The sequence below is a fragment of the Pteropus vampyrus genome, unplaced genomic scaffold (genome assembly GCF_000151845.1).
Source record: "Pteropus vampyrus isolate Shadow unplaced genomic scaffold, Pvam_2.0 Scaffold120, whole genome shotgun sequence".
NCBI classification, from domain to species: Eukaryota; Metazoa; Chordata; class Mammalia; order Chiroptera; family Pteropodidae; genus Pteropus; species Pteropus vampyrus.
This window is the reverse complement of record NW_011888901.1, coordinates 2,320,899-2,338,347: the sequence shown is the minus strand read 5'-3', so window position 1 is coordinate 2,338,347 and position 17,449 is coordinate 2,320,899.

Here is a 17,449-nt window from a genome sequence, read left to right as displayed (position 1 = left end):
GAAACTATAAGCTGTTTATGATTCTCTTTTCTAATTGAGATAGCAAAGAATGCATTCACTAAATAATGGCTGCAGATCATGTATCTTGAATTGTGGTAATCTACTGTTGCAAAAAGATTACATCTGGCATGGTGATTCCAATAATTAGGAACATTACTTGCTGGAGTGTGTGATCATCTACTATCATCCACCAGGATATGTCTGGTTTCTACAGAGGCTAGACTTGTGAAATAAAAGGAGATATAATAGGTACCTACTCATTCATTCTTTAGATTATTAGTGTGGCTCTAATTTCTTCTCACTAGTACAATATTTATAGCTTTGGTAAAAGAAGCTACTTGGTTCCTCCCAAGAACATAATCATCTGAGAGGCCTTCAAGCCATAAACAATATGTACATATCAACATGCCTACCTACCTGAATCTTTTATTCTCTGTCTCCAGTGTCTGCCAAAGTAATTCTGGCATTTCAGCTTCACTTAGCATGAGTCATTACTTTTTCCATGCTTTGAGGAATTTCACTAAATTACTGTTTAAGGTGTGTTTATGGTAAACAACAGATAAATAGGTCTGAATCAATTTGAAAATATTTTTTTCTTGAAGATTAAGTGTGGTCACATTGGTCTGACTGATATGTTTGGTGCTAACTCTGTCATTTTATTTTATAACTAATTAGTTAATTACATTAAATTTACTGTTTATTTGGTGGATCTTTTATTATCTGAAACTTTATTTTGGAAGTATGAATTTTTGTTCTAATATGTACTTTTATACCCCTTTTAGTGTCTTCAATTCCCTTTTTTCTTAATAGTTTACTATATAGTGTGTCCGTTTTAAATGGTGTACTTGGACTCCACCTATTTCCTCCACAACAATTAACTTATTTTACTTTTCTTGCTTCCTATTCATCCCAGTTTTTACTTACATTCTTCCTACTTTTTTGGAATAGAGTCTTTACATACTATTCTTTTCCCACCAAATTCTTCATCTTTATTTTGGTCTTATACCTAAAATTAAGTACATTGAGTTCTTAACAACAGTTTGTTTCCTAAAATTTCCCCAGTAATCTTTCGGGTAAATGAAGTCTATCCTTTAGTATATTTCTCAGAAATATGAGATCTTACAAAAAATTTTTATTGTCTTATTATTTGGAAAACCATTTGGTTGGATATAGAATTCTTGTTTTGTGCTTTTTTTCTCAAGTTTTTTGAAAATTGTGCTCATTATTGCTTTTGCAAAGTGAAATGATAGTTTACTTCTGTTACCTTTATAACTAATTAGATCTTTTGTCTGGTGGCTCTAAGAATGTCTAAGAATTGACATTTGACTTGAATGTCTAAGAATTAATCCTTTCAGGTCAATGTTGATAGGTACTTGGTGGGACAAATCTTTCAATGTAAAGATTTACATTTTCTTTTATTTCTGTATCATCTCCTTGAATTATGTTGTTGTTGTTGTTTGTTTGTTTATTTGTCCTGGTCTTTTGTACCTGCATACCTTTTTAAGGACTGTTATTATATATATGTTGGAATTTTTTGGTTGTCTTCAATTTTAACAACTTTCTTTGTGATCCTCTATATTTCTTTATCTTGTTTCCATTTTCTTGTGTGTATATGTCTTACCTTTCTTTAAAGCACTTTATTAAAATTTTATTCAGATCTATTATTTCTTGTCATTTGTAATTTATTTTTTATTTCATAGAATATTTTGTCATTTTCTGTTTTCTTCTAAATTTAATAAATCTCATTACTTTTTTATATGTATCAATTTTTATTTTTAGTTTTTTCAATTTCTGATTCTATATTTTTCTTTCTTTTAAAGTAAATATATATCTCCACATGTTTGAGATTTAGTTCAGTTTGGAGTGCCATGTTATAATGTTCTTCTGCTTTCAGAGTTTGTTTTTTCTGTGAGAATTTTTACAAAGTAATATGTTGTAATTGTAGTTTTTTTCTTATCTTAGATTATGAAACCTAAAGGGACACTATATGAAATGGAAGTAGAATGTGCATCTGTTTTACCTACTCTTCCTAGGTGTATTCGAGGGTTTATTAAAAAAAAACACAATATTTAAGTTAACAAATATATCAGGAATTATGGTTGACTGAGCTGATGAATTAATGAATTAAAAATAGAATGTCTTCAATTAAAATTCCTATGTAAATGAGAATTGAAATTCTCTAAATGAGGAAGCTCTTAAATAGCCTATTTTCTACCTTGAGAAACTCAGAAAAGAAGAGCAAAGTAGACCTAAAATTAAAAGAAGGAAGAACATAATAAAAAATTAGACTGGAGGTAAATAAAATACAGAGTAGGGAAGTAATAAAGATAATCAATAAAAGCAAAGTTTATTCTTTTAAAAGATTAACAAAATTGGTGAACTTATGGTTAGATCAATAAAGAAAAAAAAGAATGAAGATGCAAATAACAACTCATAGTGTTTATTTTCATTGTTTGACTAGTCTTTCATTTAGAGATAGGGATAATATGGCCGATTATGCAATGTTCTTATTAACAAATGTTTTACACTAAAAATAAAATAATTCTGAATAGCCAGAGTAGAGAAATCTCGATGAAGACTCAGAACACTCAATAGGGACCCAGAATTGTTACATCTTATTGCTAGGGCTAAACAACTCATTAAGTGAAGGTCTACTCTCCATCTTACCTAACAAAGTTTAACAAGATGTGAAAGAATTAAGCTGATATACAAATAACTTGTTTGCTAAAACAAAATTTGACAATATATTAATATAACAAAATGCAGACACTCGATGTTGTAACATTCACAGTATTCACTATCCATTCAAAAATTTGAGATGTAAAAATGTAGAAAATGTGACTCATAATTAGGAAAAAACTTGATAATTGGAAACGAACCCAGAAGTGACATAAATGATGAAATTAGCAGACAAGGACTTTAAAATAGGTATTATAAATGTGCACAAAGACTTTATAAAAAGTTGGAATATAATTTCTCCTATCATATGAGTTTTTTTGCTTTCTTGATAATATCCCTTGATGTACAAAAGTTCTTAATTTTGATAAAATCAAATTTACATATTTCTTCTTTTGTCAGTCCAGCTTTTGGTGTCATATCTAAGAATTCATTGACAATTCCAAGGACATGAAGACTTACCCTTATACTTTCTTCTAAGAGTTTTATTGTTTTAGTTTTTGTATTTTGATCATTGATTATTTTGAGTTTATTTTTGTATATAATGTGAGGTAAGGGTCAAACCATTCTGGTGGATATAGAAATCCGGTTGTCCCAGAAATATGTGCTGAAGAAACTATTCTTTCTTTATTGAATAAACTCTGTGCCATGATCAAAAATTAGTTTTTCATATATTTATAGGTTTATTTCTGGACTCTCAATTCAATTTCTTTATATGTCCATCTTTATGCCACTATCATATTGTTTTGATTACTATAGTTTTGAAATAGGTTTTGAAATCAGAAATTTTGTGTCCTCCAGTTTTGTTGTTCTTTTTTAAGATTGTTTTCACTATTAGGGCCCTTTGCAATCCCGTATGAACTTGAAGACTGAGTTTTCTATTTCTGCAAAAAAAAAGCCATTGGCATTTTGATAGAGATTGTGTTGAATATGTAGATCTCTGGGAATCATTTAGTTTGCAGCTCTCTAGCAATTGCTTTATCCTCAGGCTTGTGAAATTTTACTTTAGGTGTGTGTAGTTTGGTATTTAGCTAAAGATTCTAGATAAAACCTATGAAGATTCCTATTCCTTTTGGAATTTTTATCCTACATATGTATCTATTTTTTAGTATTCGGTTGGATCCACTTCCCTGAGCTCTGACATCTGTTTTGTCAACTCGTTGTGACTGCCGCTGTCTGCTATGTTCTGTGTCTCTATACTGCAGCCCAGAAAGTGCCTCCTGGCAGAAAGCTAAGCCATCATAGGGGTCACTTCATTTTTCACCCTTATAACCCATACCACCTGTTGTCTGACATTTAAAAACAATAACAACAGCAACAACAGCAACAACAACAACAACAGCAACAACAAATATTTCATACATTCTGTCCAATTTTCTATTTTTTTTTAATGACTAAAAGGCAAATTTGGTACTGAATACTTCATTAAAACTGCAAATGTAAGTTTTCATTTTTGAAATATTGCTATGAAATTCTGTTGATATTTGATTTTTGATTTGTTCTAACTTTTATAATAGAAACAATCTTTAAGATTCTTGAGGATAAAGACTACATTTTATTCATCACTTTATTCCTAATGCCTAGCATTTGGCTTGATGCAGATTATATTTCCAATTAATATTTGTTGAATTATTAAACACTTGTTTTATCTGTCACATGTATGCAATATTTTATTCTCCTTAATAGTATCATTTTGTGCTTGTCTCCTTGAACCCAACTTTGCTGGCATATGAGTTTAATCTGATGTGTATGAAAGAGGTTTTGTTTTTAACAAGAGGTTTCATTAGTAACAAGTCTTGTGTTTTAATGCTGATTCTTCCACAAATTTGCAGCACTTCGGGAAAGTCATAATCATATAGGGCTTTTCATGCCTATGAAAAGAGAGAATATCTGCAATGCTTACCACAGAAGGTTGCCAAAGACACCAAAAGAATGATGCATATGACTCACTTTTGAGTAGTAAAATACAGAAAATTACAATCTCTTTGGAACTTAAATCCTATATATTTATTTTGTTATCTCCCACATCCATTCTATACCAGAATTTTCAAGAGTTTCTCATACTTATGAAGTGTTTAATAAATGTTGAATTAATTTGAATGTGTATACAGACCTTAAAGAAATTCAAATGGGGTTTACTACCTTTCATGTTAATAGGGGTAATAATGCTGAAAGTAATGTTTACATAAATTTCCAGGGCTATGGATAAACATATTGGAAACACTGATGCCTACTCAGATTCAATTCCTGAAACAATCTCAGCAGCAGTGAGACTGCAAAAGAGGTTGGCATGAGTTATTATTTTTGTTTTGTTTTAGTGTAAAGAATTTGTTAATAAGAACATTGAAAAACTGTCCTATCTCTAAATAAAGAATGAGTCAAACAATAAAAAATGGACATTTTGAAAGCAGATGATACTTTGCAATTAAACTTTTCCAGCCAAGTCAGAAGAACTTGAGAGTATCCAAAGGGAAGAGCAATTAGATCTAACATGGGAGGTGTATGCTTGAGAGACAGAACTGAAATGGCAAAGGTTGTCAAGGTGAACTCTCAGAAGTGTCTGATGGAGTATAATTGTTTTTTATGTTACCCAAAAGAGTATTTGCAAATTGCTGACTTGACACCTTTCTCTTCTTTGTTGCAATGTTTCAATGACTCTTACTTTTCAAACTATGCACAATTCCCTGGAAACTTTGTAACCTATTAACTTTTATCAACCTTCTAGTACTTTTATCAACCTGGTACTATGGAGGCATTTATCAAATGCCTTCTGTTGCAGAGATTGCTCTAGAATCACAGGAGTCACAACTAGGAGGGGCCTTAGGAAGTAGTCTTGCCTGCTCATTTTCAGTTAAAGAAATGAATACTTGGAAAAGAGCTCTGACCTTCACAATGTCTTAGTACCTCTAAGTACTACCTGTAAGTGGCACAAGGAAAACCTAGCTTTTTCACTATATTTCACTACTTCTTATGTGATATAACGTGTCATGGAGTTGGCTATGCAAACACGAACATATTTTCTTTTACTTTTTCTTTCCTTCTTCCTTTCATCGTTCTTTCTTTTGTTTTGTTTTTTTTTTCTTTTTTTTTCCTTTCCTTCAATAAATTCATATCAGATTACTTATTGTTTTTCAAGGAATTTATGAGAATATTGTGTGTGTGTTCATGTGTTAATTACTGTAATGTCGTTACAAGCTGCAGTATTGTAGGACAGAAATTGTAGAAAATGTTTCCATTTAGTGTCTGCTTTTTTTTTTTTTTGCATGGAGCAAGCCTGTGAATCAAAACTTATAATGGATGTCTAAAAACCAGTTTTCTTGAAAACTGAAGTGACTTTTTCTATTTTCAAATTTACTTTACTTTGATATCAAATGAAACCCATTTGGTGTAGAAAATTAAAGTAGCTGCATTTTTCCTCAGCACAGAAAAAAATCTTTTATTTGCCTCTAACCCTTTTCATTTTTCATGACAGTCACTACATTTTCTTCTCTAAAACACAAACAAGTCAATGTAAGCATGGCTGGCAGGCTAAAATGATTATGGGATAATTTGTGTTTGCCAGACCAAACAAAATCAATCATCATTGTTTAGAGACCCACAACATTAAATGGCTCTGAGCGGATATTTCTGGACTTTCACAAAATAGGTTTTTCAAACACAGATAAGAGAGCAGAACATCAAATACTCTCAGGTGTGGTTCGTAATTTTTGAATTTGCATAAAAATATAAACTATACATATGATGGCTCAACTCCATTGGATTAATGCAAACTCAAAGCAGCTTGGCACTGTTGAAATGATCATTTCAGTTATAGGTTCCCAATGGGCAAGAGTATTTAATGAATGTTTATGTAAAGCTTGAAGTAACCATTTCAGAAATGTAACTTCCAGGCCTATAAAGAGTAGATAGAAGATGGCTTCACAATAGAATAAAAATAGGATGATAATTGATAGAAACAAGTGTATACTGCATCTCTAGCTTGTTTCTGAGTAGGTTAGCCCTCCATATCTGAGGGGGATAGTTCCAAGACCGCCTGGATGCCTAAAACCAGGGATAGTACTGAACCTTATATATATTGTTTTTTCTATACATACATATTTTTTTTTACTTAAAAGAGCACTTCACAACTTCTCTTTGATGATTCCAAATTGCCAGTGTCACAACTTTAGAGCTTTTGAGACATTATTAAGTATAATAAGGGTGATTTGTACATAAGTACTGTGATATGAGAATCAATATAATAATCCATAGGGCTACTATGTGATTAATGTGCAGGGAGCGTATTTAGCATGGATTTGCTGGACAAAAGGATGAGTCCTATCCCAGGCAGGGCAGGGCAGTATGGCATGAGATTTCATCACACTACTCAAAGTGGCACGGAATTTAAAACTTGTGAATTGCTTATTTCTGGAATTTTCCATTTAATATTTTTGGACCATTGTTGGCCATGGGTAACTAAAACTGCAGAAAGTGAAACCACAGATAAGGGGACTACTATATGCTCAATGGACATTGTTCCAGAGGTAAAGTTTTGTGTTTGTTTGCTTTTGTTTTGGTTTGTGTTGGATTATTTTTCCCATCTATCCCAGTTGTGAGCTCTGTTAGGGAACATATAGGCCATATCTCTGTGCTCTGAGATGCTCTAGGAACATACTTTCCCTCAGGGCAGGTGTCTAGTTGCCAAGAACTGCTGCAGAAAATTGGTCATAATTTTAAGCTAGTGGGATTAGTTGATTTGGGCATTTAAGGATTAAGACAGATTCTTCAGTTTACAGAATAAACTGAGTTGTCTTGAAGAGTCTTCTGGACAAAACAGATGGATCTTTCTAGCCCAGCCGTCAATAGTTCAAGCCATTTACCTCTTTTTCTCAATTACTTTCGATCTTTCCATGAAATGTAGTTTCACATATTTTATGGCTTGGGAGATCTTGAAAGCAAAAAAAAAGCCCTCTAAGTTCATGTTTCCTCAGAGCAGATCCTGAGATGGATATTTTTGTTCTTGTGAGTTATTGAGTGTGTGCTCACTCTCAGGTGGGAAATCTTTAAGGGACAGGGTGAGGCAGGAGAAGATAGACACCAACGTGGCGTCTCCTAAAGTGAAACCTAAAGTCAGCCTGTTCCTACTTTGAATAGTAATTATACCACAGATTGTTCTGCTTTGAGGTAAAGAGGGCTGGCTTTTATACTCCAATATCAGTCAGATGTTGGCTACAGATAACCATCTCTTAGATGCTCTCAGGAGGTGTAGTTTCCCAGGCATCTCTGTTTGAGGTGGAAACTCTCATTGGCTAAAGGTAATTCTCTGGGAAGGATGCAGCTCTGACTGGCTAGCAAATAGCACTTGTAGCTGGAGAATATGGGCAGGAATCTAACATGGAATAGAAAACAACCGATAGATACACATAAAATTCCATCGTTCCTTTTTATAACTGCATGATGCTTTGTTTCATGGTATTTCTTTGGATACATAAATTATATTTAGATCTAGCCCCCATTGATAAATATTGATTTCTAATTTTTTTTAAATTATCACCTCACATGTTATGAATATATTGTCATATTGCTCATATGTGTACTTATATAAGTTACAGTTATATATACTGAATTAATGGATCAAAAAGTGTGTCGATAATTTTCTTTGATTTTTTCCAAATTGCTCCTTATAGGTGTTTTGCCAATTTACCCTCGCAGTGTAGAAGAGAATTTTTTCATACATTCCTTAGAGAGGAGTAACACCAAACTTTGTGATATTTGCAGATCAGGTGAAAAATGTCCAGGCTATTTTGCAAACAGAGTTCTCTCGGTCTGGAATTCTCTCATACTCTTTCAGAATTGCCCAATTAATTCTTCATCTTTTTAATCTTTGATGATGAAGATTTTTTTAAAAGAAGCTTCTCTGATCTCCAGGCTAAATCAGATGCTCCCATTAACACTCAGAGGCACCATGTATTTTTATTACTATGTCTCATAAATGTTTACATTTACATATTTGTGTCTTATTTAAAAACATCTCTTTTTGTTTCCTTCTCAAGCTGGACAGTGAGTTCTATTAAGGTGGAAGCTATGTTTATCTTGTTTAAAACTGTATCGCTAGAAGATCCATTTAAGCTCTAGTAATATCTGTGGAATGAATGAGAAAATAAGTGAATGTGTCACAGTACTAAAAGTCAGACTGAGCTCATATTTTTTCTGCTATCATATTCTGCCAAGATAACATTATTTAAGTCTTAGGAATTAATATTCTATGCAGTAAAGCTATGGAAATATCTGCCTGAAATTTTGTATTACAGTTAATTTTTTCCTTTAATTTCCATAAAGTTATGTATTAAATATATTGGCCAGCTTCTTCCATCCCCCAGTGGATCTCACTGTTTCTCTCTCAGTGACAAACTCATCTATCTTTTAGTAATTTGGATATTCCATAGTGGCTCTGCTTTGGGGATAACACATCATTTAAAGACATCCTTGGAGATAATGTTCCATGGCTTCCTGGAAATAATCCAGGTGCTACATTCTGATTAGGGGACCAGACTTTAAAGTTTGGATTTCATATTTCTCATACTGAGCTAGACTAGACTACAATACTTGCCCTACTTTGATGTCTGAGAAAAATGATAACTCAGTCTTGACCAAAATTATTTTCACCTGCTTAATTATTTAATCAACAAAAGAGTGATACAAGAGAATGCATATGTGATCTGCATGGTAGTCTGCTGACCTACTCCTGGTTTCTCATGGAGGTGCAGCTAAAGCTCATGGGCTTCAACTTTTAGCAGAGTTAGGAATTTCTAACTTGTCAGAAAGTCTCATAATCATGGTTCTTTGTGTTTTATTCTCTTTTAGGTTTGAGTGTGGCAAAGAAATTGGCTTGTAACTCAGATCTACCATCCATAAGTGGGACTATAATTTTTGACTGCCTATTAGTTAATGTAACTTTGTTAATTCTGAAATGGTCTCCTGTTGGACCTTTTGGTTCCTTGATTCTGCAGAACAGTGGGCCTGACTCTGTTCTACCACAATTCTCTCTTTGACAGGAAATGGAGGGTTAGGGAGGAAAGGAGCATGAGTGATATTTCTTGTTCTTTACAGTTTATAACAGATCGCAATGATATGATAATACTATCTTTTTAACCTAGTACATTTTTTTTTTTTTTTTGCAAGACACTGTCTCTTTTCACCCTAAACCATTAACAAATAATCCAGGACCATTTTACGTTATATAAATCATCAGGTAAGCATAGTCTGGCAAGGGCAGGGCTTTGGAAGTAATGGCTTATATAACTCCACTCATCTTTTAGCACCTGAGGCACCACACAGAGTAGATATTCTTAGGAATTTAATTCAACTCACTGTCCACAGTTTCTGAATTTGCTGTTACTTGGTCTGCCTCATCATACAATTCTTCAATTTTTATTGCCAACTTTGATAGCGTGTCAAACTAACTCTGAGAGACGCATCCTTCTGGATCTCAAGCCACCTGTGTACATCAGTGTCTTGGGGGCCCTAATCCATAGAGCCTTGGAGCTGTACCCTTTAGGTCCAAGGTCACTTTTAAATGGCACCAGATGTGGTTAGATAGCTTTCCTTCCTTCATTTCTCACCTTCTTTTGCCCTCCCCTTCTTTACCTTTCTTTTCCTCCATGCTACTACCTCTTATTGTATTGTCACATTTGTGGTAAAGCACTCTTTATTCAATGCCACTCTCTGCTGGCATAACTGCTAATTTTGCATACTTGCATCTGCTTTGTGACTTTCATAGCAGTAATTACAATATTAATTTTATTATTTGTGTGTTTTCTCAGTTTCTTTCAGTAGGTTTCTCACTCATGAGATCATGAGTGAGGCTATGCCTGTTATCTTCTTTGGTTTATCTCTAGCACTTATCATAGGCCTAGTATAAAGTAACACTAAACAAATATTTATTGAATGAGTGAATCCTCACATTTTTGTCAACTCCTTGTTCTCTCTTTCTCCATTGTTGGGAACTAAATATCATTTACAGCAATCACTCCTTGCCAAAACTCTTTACTAACCAGCAGAATGTTCTTATGGTAGCCATGCTCTATGACAATGTTTTGTATCTGTTACTTCGGAGACTTTGGTGTGGGTTGAAGGGTCTTGGAGAAAAATTAATCAGTTTGCTAAACCGATACTCACTTATATCAATTAGAGCTCTTTGGTTGCTCTGCTAGTTTTTGCAAAAATGAAAAACACTGAAAGGCTATTGAGTTATTCATAAGATTCATGTATGGAGACACAGGGCTAGGATAGAGTAGATGCTCATGAGGCTATTATTATTATTATTAAATTATTGACTAAAACTTCCCTGCTTTTGGTTGCTTAACAAAAGAGTGGGTTCCTAATGCACGAATATGAGGCCAAAGAAAGGAGTAGATCAAGTCACACCAGGCCAAGAAGAGTGATAGTTTGAGGGAGAGGAGGCCTTGTAGCATCTTTTAAATTGTGATACATTAACAGTAAATGCCTCTGTCTACACATACGATAAAATCCAGGCAGCAGCTCTTAGGAAGTCTACGTTCTAAATCAACTGGTTTACACAAAGTGACTTGCATACAGATGGTGCTAAATAAGCTGTTGAATGTGTGACCAGATGCTGTATTGTACAATTCAGGCCCTCCTGTTCTTATAAGTAGACACATGCCTCCAGAAAGAGGTTCTTGAGAGGCTTGTTACACATCCATCATGCACCAGTCTTCCTTTTTTAGACCAGCATAAGATTTATGAATGCCCGTCCTGCCCTTGCGCCTGGGTGGTGGAGTGCAGTGCTTAGATTCACTCTTTCTTTGCAGTGCAGTTAACTTTGCATCGCCGCCATTATAAGTTCTTAAATTACTCTTTCTGAACAGGTTTAACCAGTGTGGTAAGTAACTAAAAGAGTGAAGAACATGAAGGAGAAAGAAAGCTTTGTGTTCCATGCTTTCCATTCTCCTCTTTCTGTGGCTCTTTCAAAAATTATAGGAAAAGATAGTTGAGTTCGAAATGCATCATTTTTGACGTAACAACCAATTAGAGATGCTACTAAATCTTGTTAGGTTGTTGTATTTACTGAAATGGTGTGTGTCTAGACAAATCTTTATTGTGATTTCTACAAAAAAGTAAAAAGGTTATGTGGCTTTGTTGAAGATTTCTGTTATTTCATCTAAGATTATTTAAATTATTTAAAAGCACATGGTGAAAAATCTCTAGGATAGAAATTTTATAGTCAGGGATCCAAGATCTTCATATTGATTTAGGTCCTAATTCAGATCATAAAATTAATCATGGTTGTGAGTGGTCACTGATTATGATTGGTCATTGATTTGTGAGTAATCAAAAACCCTCTGACCTCCTAGTTTTCTAGCAAGAAATTCTGGATGTTAGTTTTTGTGTAGTATAAGAACCAGTATGCAAGGGAAAAGCAAGGATATGGCCTGAAGGAACATCAAGTTTAAATGCCACTACAAAGATAGAATCAGTCTATGTGATTTTCCCATTTGATTGAAAGTGTTTTTTAATATTAACCAACTGGAAGTCATTATTCTACCATCGAAGCCTCCTAGTGCTTACAGTGGTGGTTTTTCTATAGAAGTGTTCTCGGCAACTGAGTATCCCCAGAAACTGTGCACTAAAATATATAAATGAACAGGAACAGTTTCATTACATTCTGAACTGTTCTTTGTCCTACAAAGTTAATATAAGTAGGTCTAAAAGATGAAGCTAAATCTTCAAGGACAGCAATGGTCATTTTACCCAATCTTAGATATATTCTTTCAACAAATGATTACCGAACACCGATTATGTGCTTGATGCTGCAATATAATAGTAAACAAACAACATGTGAAGTCTATACTTGTGAAAGGGAATAGACTGGTAACAACAGATTGAATATTGATCTGTGCAATCATTGTACATATTACACACACACACACACACCAACACACTTACCTTATCATGCCAGACAACTAGTACTCAAATTGAACATTTGCTTTTTCTTTATTGTTTGCTATGTATGTTCTAAATCTTTTTTCTTCAATCTATCATGGACCTCATTTTCCAAACTTATTCTGATTTTCCTGAATCCTGAACTATTACTACCTTGATTCCAGTAGTGGAATTCACACAAGTACTTTGGATCTGATACCTAATGCCACTTCTACCTACTACTGCTCTGGAACCTAGCAGTTTTAACTGGAATTTTATTTTGCTCACTCCTGAGACAATAACTACTTCTGTCCTTTTGAGATAATGAACCAGACTGATAACTTTTGGTTTAAAGTTTTTAACTTTACCCTTGTCCTGACCCCTAAGCCCAGTTTTTGCATGAGAGTTGCTCTGGTCAGTGCAACTGTGAAGTGGGCATGAACCTCACTTGGAAATTGGTTTCTCTTCTGCATTACTTTTCTCAGTGTTAGTCAGCTTTTAAGGACCCAAATATAGTTCTTTTCATCTACAAAGGATTCATGGTTCCCTTACTCTAGTTGATTTACACCAATGTTTCTCAACCTTTTTCTAGGATTTTTATTATTATTATTATTATTATTATTATTTTTTATTATTATTTATTTTTATTATTTATGCCTACAGCACCTGGTCTTCCTATGTGGTCTTTCACCCAAGTACTAACCAGGCCCAACCCTACTTAGCTTCGAGATCAGACATAGGGCTTGTTCAGGGTGGCATGGCCATAGACCATGGACTGTTGCTCTACTGGGGTGCAAGCCCAAGACCTTCTGTGTGTAAAGCAGATGTGCTAACCACTACACTATGAAACCAAGTCCGCTAGGATTTCATAAAGAGATTTTTTTGGACATTTACCCTTCTCTCATGAAATTAAATACTAAGAAATAAGATTTTTACCCAAGAAACAATTTTTATGTTTTTTAAGAAAATATTCTGTTGAGATCGTATAATCTACCCTAGTGTGTGTCAGAATCACCCCAGGAAACTTGTTAAAACTCAGATTGCTGGGGCCCACACCCAACCATTAACAAATGTTTTTATATTAAAAAAAATATCTAGGTCTGTATTTGGATGTAACATTAAAAAGGTAAAAAAATAGTTTTAGTCAAAACCTTAGAAACTTGTTTCTGTGAATGATTTCTAATTTATTACTTTTATAATATTTTATCTACACACCAGGTTTCTTCCGAGAGATCTCCTACGTATAGGTTAGGACTTGCTTTCTTTTCAAATAATTAGTAATGTATTAAAATGATATTATCAGAGAGAATCATATAGATGACTCTATTTGCCTAAATTTGATATTTTTTGGTCTGAAAAGAAATTTTTACACAATGATCTTGTGAGTTATATCTACTTAATCATTTATTATTGTAAACATATTTGTTCTCCTTAAAACCTCAAATAAAGTGACTCATAGTTTATGAATCAAATATTATGAGCATTATATTAGAATTTGTTTAAATATGATTTAGTTATGCTTTTTGTTTTCTAAAGCTTTAAAATATAACATTTAAATAGGTAATTGGCTTTAAAATAAATAAAGTGGTATATTAAAATTAATATGGGTAAATTATAAATTATTGTTAAGAAAAAGGTAGATTATTTAGAAAAGAGACAGAAATAAATTTAAATAAAACTTTTATGCCAGAGTAAACAGAAAAACTAAAAAAAAAAATAGCTAATGAGCACTGAAAATATTTGACTGTAGAAATTAGACTATGACAAATGTGAGGATTAGAATACAAAATAGAATAATAAAAGTATAATTTGATCTGACAAAGAAATGATACAATAATACAAGTTAGGAAGAAAAAGGCAGAAAAAAATAGCTTGAAGCTATTTCAAGCATAAAAATCCAATAAATAGAATCCGAAAACAATAGAAGGCTATATGTTGCCTTCTTCTTTGATATCCTCATTTTTTTTTAATGGTGAAGAGGGCAACTTTATTAATTATTGAAAGAAGTGTGGATTTATCAATTTCTTCTTGTAGATCAGCTTATTATTTTTTTTTTGCTTTATATATTTGACCTGATACTTCTGTGACCAATTTAATTAAACACATTTGTTTTATCTTTGTAATTGCAAACACTTAAGAAAAAACTCTCTGTAACTCTTTCTCTTTTCTGCTTAAATTGGCTTGTTTGTTTCAAGTCATTGGTATAGTTTGTTTGGATCTGTTTAAGCTGAAGAAGATAAATTTATTGGGGCACATGAATTTATGTTGAAGATAAAATCCACAAAACATGAATATTATTTAAATTTATGTATATTAAAAATATCTTGTTCCAACTAGAATACACTTATTGGTTGAAAAAACATTGAATTACTGCTTACTAAGATTGAGAATATTGTGAAGCAAGCCAGTTATGGAAATAGGAATAAGAAGTTTATTCAAGTTTTATAAATTTATTAGACATCTAAGTGAAAATGTCAAGGGAGACGGATCTATGAGTTGAGAATCCACTGAGAATGTCTGACCTGAAGGTATAAATTTGTGAGTTTTAGCATAAAATGCTATTTGAATATGAAACTGGATTGGAACAACTAGAATAAGTGCAGATAGAGCAATTGTTCAAGAACTGAAACTTGATTCACTTCCACATTTAAAGCTTGGAAGTTGAGGAGGAACGGGGAAAGTAGAATGAGAAGTCAAGTCCAGTGAAGTTAAGAAAAACAAACAAACAAACAAACAAACAAACAAACAAACAAATAAAACCAAGACAGTAGTGTTCCCATACCTGAGCTGAAATATTTCAAGAAGAGAAAGCACTCCTATATGGCCAAGGCTACTGATAGCACAAGCAAGAGGAAGAATAGAATTGATCCTTAAGGTTTTGTTTTTTTAATGTGGATGTAAGGATAACCTTGACTAGGACTGCGCTGGTGGAGTGGTGGGTAGGAGAGCCTTTTGCCATCAACTCTATCTTTTAGTTCACCAGATCTCACTTCACTGGTTCTCAGTGGATGTTCTGTGGACCAGCAGTACCTGTATCACCAGAAATCTTGTTAGAAATAAATATTTCTGGGCCCAAGTCAAGACTTGTTGAGTCAGAAACTCTGACATTGAGTTCCTGCCATGTGTGTTTTAACAAGTTCTCTGTTGATCTCGGAAGCTAAGCAGAGTCAGGCCTGGTTAGTACTTGGATGGGAGACCACCTAGGAAGACCAGGTGTTGTAGGCATTAAAAAAAAAAAAAAAAAAGGGATTATAAACTGACAAGGTCTTTGCAATCTGTGAGGTTAACCAAGGGTTGCCTCGCCTAAAAACAAACAAACAAACAAATAAATAAATAAATAAAACAAGTTCTCCAGGAGATCCTAATACACACTGAGGTTTGAGAAGTCTTAAATATCAGCAAATTCTCTCAGGAAAGCTGTGACATTGGTACAATTCGTGCTTACTCTTCTGGTTTCAGGTTGTTTGAGAATATGCTGTTATATTTTACATTGATTTTCTACATGACTTGTACCAGAAGTGTTTTCAGTATGGTGTGTGTGTGTGCTAGTGTGTGTGTGTGTATGTGTGTGTGGGTGTGTGTGTGTATGTGAGAGAGAGAGAGAGAGGGAGAGAGAGAAGAAAGATAACTGTATATAGTATGTATATACATATGTAGTATATGTAATATATGCTATTGTATGATCTGTTTTAAAATATTTTTATTTTGAATTATTTTGACTTAAAGAAAAGATGCAAATTAATACAGAGAGTTCTTGTGTACTGCCTGTCCAGCTTCCCCTAATGTTAACACCTTATATAAAAATAGTGCAGGGATCAAAATTAGGAAGTTAGCATTGGTACAATACTGTTTACTAAAGGACATTCTGTATTTGAATTTTCCCACTTTCACCACTACTGTCATTTTTCAGTTCTAAGATTCAATCTAGGATTTCATATTGCATTTATTTGCTGTCTCCTTAGTTGCCTCAAATCCAAGAGAGTTCCTTAGTCTTCATCTGTCTTTCAAAACTTTGACACTTTTGAAAAGTATTGGTCAGTTATGTTGTAGAATGTCCCTCAATTTGGGTTTGCCTGATATTTTCCCATGACCGGAATGCAGTTATACAGTTTTTGACAAGAGCAACACAGAAGGGATGCTACACCTTTCTCAGTGTGTTCTGACTTTTAGGACATTCCAAAGTTGTACTTTGGTTGCAACCTGTTTCACTGTATTAAAATCCATTTACTTTGTCTCTGAAGTCTTATTTTGATTACCTAAACTCCTTCTAGGTTAATCCTTATTACCTTCTGTCCAATATCTACTTTAATATTGACAATGTAGAGTAGTTTCTAGCAGATCTAAAGAAAATACAACACAAAGCCTAGGTACTTTGACAGGTTAATACAGTTAAGAGTAACAGAGTTCTAGTAAGTCAAGAATGGTCCCTCAGGGATCTCTCTGTCCTCCTTGCAAGTGATGGGAAGAATCAATGGTAATTCTGCATAAAAATTGTTCCACCTTATTAAAAGTATTAAGACAGATATTGATTTCTCTGGCAGATTTGCACTATCTATTCCCTAAATAGGCATTTTCCATCCCATAGTCTAAGACAAGAATATATTCTGGGGAAATGGAAATGGAAGTTCATGGGCTGCTTTAATGGTAAATCATTGAAATCTACCTGAAGCTTAGGCAAAAGCATTTCTTCACATTGTTCGGCCTTCCTTACAGGTTGATAACACTGATTTTGTAAGAAACACATTAAAGTACTTAAACATTTTAATTTGTTTGTCCTCTCCTTTATGCAGTTATCTTTTAGAAGCCTTCTGAGGGGAGTGAGGTGGGTAAGCCTAGACAGTTTTGAAAACTT